The following is a 7,411-nucleotide window of genomic DNA, read 5'->3' as shown; positions in this document are numbered from 1 at the left end:
TGAATTGAGGCCACTTTCCTGGTGTTTGTCCCTCATTTGATGCATTTTGGCAGCATTTGGGGCTGTTATAAGGTGTTGTGCAGGCGTTTTTTTAGCCTCCCAATGATATGAATACTCAGTTTCTTCCTGAAAATGATTGCAAACACAAATTCTTTGGCATTATTATCTTCATTTAATTTGTCTTAAATGAAAAAAAACACAAAATGAATTGTCCTAAAGCCAAATTGGATATAATTCCACACCAAACATAGAAAAGAGGGTGGACAAAAGTATTGGCACTGTTCGAAAAATCATGTGATGCTTCTCTAATTTGTGTAATTAACAGCACCTGTAACTTACCTGTGGCACCTAACAGGTGTTGGCAATAACTAAATCACACTTGCAGCCAGTTGACATGGATTAAAATTGACTCAACCTCTGTCCTGTGTCCTTGTGTGTACCACATTGAGCATGGAGAAAAGAAAGAAGACCAAAGAACTGTCTGAGGACTTGAGAAACCAAATTGTGAGGAAGCATGAGCAATCTCAAGGCTACAAGTCCATCTCCAAAGACCTGAATGCTCGTTTTTTTGCGTGACAATATGATGTTTTCAGCGGTACCATGTTTATTTATTTTCGTCTCTTTGATCGCGTGTTATTCCAATTTTTGTTCGGCAGTATGATGATAAAGCATTGTTTTTTTGCCTTCTTTTAAGGGGTTCACTAAATGGGATGACTAGTGGGACAGTTTTATAGGGCGAGTCATGGACACGGTGATACTAAATATATGTACTTTTATTGTGTTTTTTTACATTAAAAAATGTATCTATTGGGGAACATTTATTTTTTTTCTTTATTTAGGATTTTTAAAAAAATAATTTTTACACATTTTTTTTTTACACTGTCCCAGGGTGGGACATCACTGTATCATATCAGATCGGTGATCTGACACTTGGGAGAGCACTGGGTCAGATCAGCGATCTGACAGGTAGTGCAGGAGGCTTGCCGGTGCCTGCTCTTAGCTGTGATAATCAGCTGACACTCAGCCGCGATCAGCTGAACTCCCCCCATGAGCGCAGCTGATCGCGTTGACGTACTATTCCTTCCACGGTCATACGGGTCCGGGTCACCTGAATGGGATAGTATGTCAGAAAGGGGTTAAGTTCCAATTTGGGCGCTTTTGTGTTAAAGCTTACTGTACAGTTGTGGCCAAAAGTATTGACACCCCTGCAATTCTGTCAGATAATACTCAGTTTCTTCCTGAAAAAGATTGCAAACACAAATTCTTTGGTATTATTATCTTCATTTAATTTGTCTTAAATGAAAAAAACACAAAAAGAATTGTCCTAAAGCCAAATTGGATATAATTCCACACCAAACATAAAAAAGAGGGTGGACAAAAGTATTGGCACTGTTCGAAAAATCATGAGATGCTTCTCTAATTTGTGTAACTAACAGCACCTGTAACTTACCTGTGGCACCTAACAGGTGTTGGCAATAACTAAATCACACTTCCAGCCAGTTGACATGGATTAAAGTTGACTCAACTTCTGTCCTGTGTCCTTGTGTGTACCACATTGAGCATAGAGAAAAGAAAGAAGACCAAAGAACTGTCTGAGGACTTGAGAAACCAAATTGTGAGGAAGCATGAGCAATCTCAAGGCTACAAGTCCATCTCCAAAGACCTGAATATTCCTGTGTCTACCGTGCGCAGTGTCATCAAGAAGTTTAAACCCCATGGCACTGTGGCTAACCTCCCTAGATGTGGACGGAAAAGAAAAATTGACAAGAGATTTCAACGCAAGATTGTGCGTATGTTGGATAAAGAACCTCGACTAACAGCCAAACAAGTTCAAGCTGCCCTGCAGTCCGAGGGTACAACAGTGTCAACCCGTATTATCCGTCGGCGTCTGAATGAAAAGGGATTGTATGGTAGGAGACCCAGGAAGAACCTACTTCTTACCCCAAGACATAAAAAAGCCAGGCTGGAGTTTGCCAAAACTTACCTGAAAAAGCCTAAAACGTTTTGGAAGAATGTTCTCTGGTCAGATGAGACAAAAGTAGAGCTTTTTGGGCAAAGGCATCAACATAGAGTTTACAGGAGAAAAAAAGAGGCACTCAAAGAAAAGAACACGGTCCCTACAGTCAAACATGGCGGAGGTTCCCTGATGTTTTGGGGTTGCTTTGCTGCCTCTGGCACTGGACTGCTTGACCGTGTGCATGGCATTATGAAGACAGAAGACTACCAACAAATTTTGCAGCATAATGTAGTGCCCAGTGTGAGAAAGCTGGGTCTCCCTCAGAGGTCATGGGTCTTCCAGCAGGACAATGACCCAAAACACACTTCAAAAAGCACTAGAAAATGGTTTGAGAGAAAGCACTGGAGACTTCTAAGGTGGCCAGCAATGAGTCCAGACCTGAATCCCATAGAACACCTGAGGAGAGATCTAAAAATGGCAGTTTGGAGAAGGCACCCTTCAAATATCAGGGACCTGGAGCAGTTTGCCAAAGAAGAATGGTCTAAAATTCCAGCAGAGCATTGTAAGAAACTCATTGATGGTTACAAGAAGCGGTTGGTCGCAGTTATTTTGGCTAAAGGTTGTGCAACCAAGTATTAGGCGGAGGGTGCCAATACTTTTGTCTGGCCCATTTTTGGAGTTTTGTGTGAAATGATCAATGTTTTGCTTTTTGCATCATTCTCTTTTGTGTTTTTTCATTTAAGACAAATTAAATGAAGATAATAATACCAAAGAATTTGTGTTTGCAATCATTTTCAGGAAGAAACTGAGTATTATCTGACAGAATTGCAGGGGTGTCAGTACTTTTGGCCACAACTGTAATTACCACTCTTAGGCTGATGTCTAAATTCCTGGGTGAATGTGGACACCTCTCAGTAATGCCTGCATTTATGGGTAGGTAGGAACCTGCTGTAATTAAAATCTCCACATGTTGAAAGGTGGAGTGCTCGGTCAGTAAGCCAACACAGAAATAACAAAAGACTGACTGGTACATCCAAACTAATGTGAATAGGTGCACACCAGGACACGTCATCCACACGAAAACAAAAAGGAGGACGGCGATCGTAAGAAGATGGGAGGCATTGAACCAAGAACATTGACACCCCTCGGACCGGACCGCCCCGCAAGGAAGTATAATAAAAGTTATTTTTCTTCTCTTGCAGGTCAGGTTGGGGGCAGATATACTGCATTATAGAATGCTGTATATAAGCCCTGAAAGGTGATGGCCGCATCTCTTATCGGCCAAACCAGGTGACAGGTTCACTTTAAACAACAACCACAAGACGGATTTCATCACCAGGGATCATTGTAATCAGTATAACGGCGGACTTGACACTGTCTGTAGGTTACTGTACACAATCCTGCTGACAGATTCCCTTTAATAGGAGTTTTCAAGACTGGATACTCACAGATTCTGAGGCTTCATTATTACATATTTCCATGTAAATGAAATGTTTTGTTTCTGCAAAAAAAAAAACAATCTGCAGATTTCTCTCTTGAATGTGAAAATTCCGTTCTGCTTAATCTGTGAGCAGGATACAGAACCTGCAGGTCCAGTTACTGATACTTTGCTCAGGCTGAATAACTATTGGCTCATGTAACACACGTGACAAGGGAGGGGTCTCTGCAAGAAGATGGGAATAAAGAATGTTATAAACAAAGCTGGAGACACAATGGAGGGTGTGGGGGGGGCAGTTAATGAGAATGATCATTTCAAAGCCATAATGCACAGCTTTTTAGCATGGTCCACCAATTAAATAAAAAAATAGTGGTAAGAAGTAAAGTCGTTATTTTCACTGAATCTTAAAGGGAGCCTGTCATGGCAAAAAACCTTATCAGCCTGCAGATGTGGGGTTCATCAGATTAATAGCATTCTAAAGCTGTGCGGCCACCACACAGAAAGCCTGACTACCTCGAGGAAATTAACATAATTCTTCCTGGCAGCATCCGGCTTTCAGTCAGAGAGGCACAGCTTCAGTCACCGCATAGTGCATAGTGCTGTAACTGAACCCCCGGCACTGACAGTTATCTCTGTCCTGATGTACTGCTGAGCTGCCTGTCAGTCAGTGCCGGGGCATGGTTACAATCACTGAGTTGTGACTGAAGACCCGCCTCTATGACTGAAAGCCCGAGGCTGAACGATAATGACCTGCTATACTGTGCCAAGAAGAATGACATGCGTCAACAGCATATTAGATCGTTGGCACCGAAATGATGAGCTAGAAGGTTGCTTGTGGAATTTAATTTTTACCTGATCAGTGTAAACAGAAAATATCCTAACAGGCATTTCAGCCTTTGTCAATTTTATCCGGTTTAAATGGAGAGTAATTAGACTGAGGCTAATGATGCTGCTAAGAGGGATGACACTCCTGTGAGCAGTACTGGTGGTCAGTGTGTCTGGTGCAGAGCATTACTCGCTGCACCGCTTCAGGACTCTATGAACCCTCAGAATGACCCCTTATATTGGTTAATATCGTTTTTTTGACATGTTTCCTTTAAGACCATACACACCTTACATGCACACACTCCATGATGCACACACTATGGAGGAGATACCAAGCTCTTCCCTCATCTTGAGTTCCCCCATACTCCCCCAAGAGAAATTTTTGGGGGACAGAAGCACTGGGTAGTTGCCCAGTTTTCCACCCCCTAACACAAGCCCACATGCAAAAACACGTTTTTCAGCAGGTTTTTGCTCCAAAATATGCAATAAAAATCTGTTCTGATTATTGAATTTTTGGAGCGGACTTGACTTAGGTTTTTGAAATGTATTATTTATTATAGAAATGTGTACATTTTGCAATTAAAAACACATTTTTATTTTACATTCACGCACAAGTCTTTAGGGAAAAAACCACCAAACCCACCCCCACAGTTCAACGTCGTCTTTTCCCGCAGTGTGCTTGAGTTTTTATAAAAGCACATCCACTTTGCTTGAAATGTCAAATGCAGGTTTTCTGCTACACTGGAACGTGGTCTTTAGTTTCACTTTCTTAGTTGTAACATTTTTTTCTGTTTATTGCTAGGACACTACTATTATGTCATGTCAGACACTGTTCACACCAGGGTGTCCGGCAGACAGCGGTAATACCCCATCCTACCACTTTGTTCTCAGCGGCACTGGTTGGTCTTCTGATCCGGCTTGGATTGGGTTAACCAGGTTGTCACTCTGGCTGAGGGCTTAGCCACGCCCTCTGTCTTTAAATTGTCCTGCGTGACCATGGGCGTCGCCGACTATAGCTCTTGCCTTGTGCTAGCGATACCGGTCTGGAGTGGTGGTCTAAGGAGCATACGGTTTCTGGTGTAGTATATTCCGCTGTTGCCATTTTGCCTCCCTGTGTTGTATTTTTTGGTTGCCCTTGCACATTATTGAATTCTCCTGTGTGTACGCGGTGTGGTGCGTTTCCTTTATCCCTGCCCATACTTATTTGTGGGGTCTGGTGTTTGGTCTCCTCACTGGGTGGAGGGTGGTGGGTTCAGCTTAGGGCTGGACAGGAGACAAGGACAGGGTGGAGGCCCAGGCAGGCACACCTTCAGTGTAAACCCTGGGTTGAGGGACTGACAGGGTTTCCCCTAGTCTGAGGGACACCGCAGGGGCCCTGGGGTTTTAGCCTATAGTTACCTAGGCTTTCCATGACATATTAGCATTGTCGATGAGCTCTGCATTACGTCTGTGACCTGATTTCTCTCATGGCTCCACCTATTTGTACAATAATCTTTACTTTCATCGTCAAGCAGAGACCACTCCTCAGCCACTTGTCACTCATGTGGCATCAGCCAATCATAATCCAGAATGAGTAAAGTGCCCGTTACTGCACCTGCAGGTTCCCATTACTGTACCTGCAGGTTCTGCATCGTGCGGCCACAGAGATTCATTTTCACATTCTTGAATGGTATTTGCCACTCATCTGGTTTTATTATTAGATTTACCTATCAGGAATGTGTATGCAGGTGAATGATAAAGCTTGATACTTACAGAAATATGTATCCATGCGATTCTATAATTGGCTACACATGGATTTATGACCTCCTGAGACTTTCTCCCTCACTAACCAATCAGAAGCAGCCAATTTCAATGTTATTTCCGGTTTCCTTGATAAAACATCAGTAGTAACAATACAAGGCGCCAAAGATGTCATACGAGTCTAGAACGTCCTATAATTTGGGTCTGGTTGCACCCTCATTCTAACCACATTAACCACTTTCCAAAGTTCCTTATTATTACATTTTCTTTCAAGGCCTTGGCCGTTCTTCACATAAAATATGAGACTCAGTATCCCGTACGGCTGACTTTGGCAGAAAGTATGGTGTTTGAGTGGAGAGATGCAGCAATGTCAAGAATGTGAAGTTAGAAAGGGTTAAATGAAATGTGAAGTTTCGCTGATCTTGAAAAATGGCGGCCAAATCTGCAATATAAGCTCATCATGTTATGTCTAACAGTTAGCAGTCCCAGGCCAAATTCACAAGACTAGTGTTTTCGGTCCGAGTCCTATCAGACCACATTCACACCACTGTTATTCAATGGGGCAGTGCAGATGAAAGATTTTTTTTTCACGGACTGAATCTGCAAGTGAAAAAGAAATGAGAGCATGCGCTGGCTTCTTCCATGTGCTGGATGAGACTCGCCCATTAAAATAAGCCCACTTTTATAATTAGGGCACATGAGGACGAGAGGACAACGGGACAGATTATTTTTTATATCCGACATCTAGGGTTCTTGGGATTCATTGTGATTTTAGGACATTCAACCACTGTAGCGCGTTGGTCTTACAGGAGTTTATGGTTTTCAGAAGTATCTTTTTTTTGCTTCTTTACAACACCCTTTCCTTAGAGATTTTTCCACACTGACTTAAAAAAATAAAATCTGTGAGTTGGAAGGGGTAGAGATGCAAAGTTAGAAAAGTTTAGAAAGTTTTTGAATAAGGTTCCAACAATGTAGTTGTCATATTTTATATAAAATGATTTTTTTTTTTTTATACCGACCTTCCAGCTGCAGTAAACAGGAGCGCAGTCAGCTGCACGCTACTCACAGTAAGACCTAGGTCACACATCCTTGGGAAATGTCTATTTTTTACCAGACAGCACATGGACCCATTGAGTAATGGATATTATTGTGGCTTCAATGGAATGGGAGTTCGGTGAGTATACAGTTAGGTCCATATATATTTGGACAGAGACAACATTTTTCTAATTTTGGTTCTAGACATTACCACAATGAATTTTAAACAAAACAATTCAGATGCAGTTGAAGTTCAGACTTTCAGCTTTGATTTGAGGGTATCCACATTAAAATTGGAAGAAGGGCATGCATTTCACTTGTTAAAGACTAAACTTCAGACAGAAAGGCCCACAAATACACAGCAACTGAAAACCACCGCAGTGAAGGCCTGGCAGAGGATCAAAAAGGAGGAAACA

The sequence above is a fragment of the Dendrobates tinctorius genome, unplaced genomic scaffold, assembly GCF_039654945.1.
Source record: "Dendrobates tinctorius isolate UK_male_01 unplaced genomic scaffold, ASM3965494v1 ptg000075l, whole genome shotgun sequence".
Lineage (NCBI taxonomy): Eukaryota > Metazoa > Chordata > Amphibia > Anura > Dendrobatidae > Dendrobates > Dendrobates tinctorius.
The sequence above is the reverse complement of the archived record's forward strand: the minus strand, read 5'-3'. Positions refer to the sequence as shown.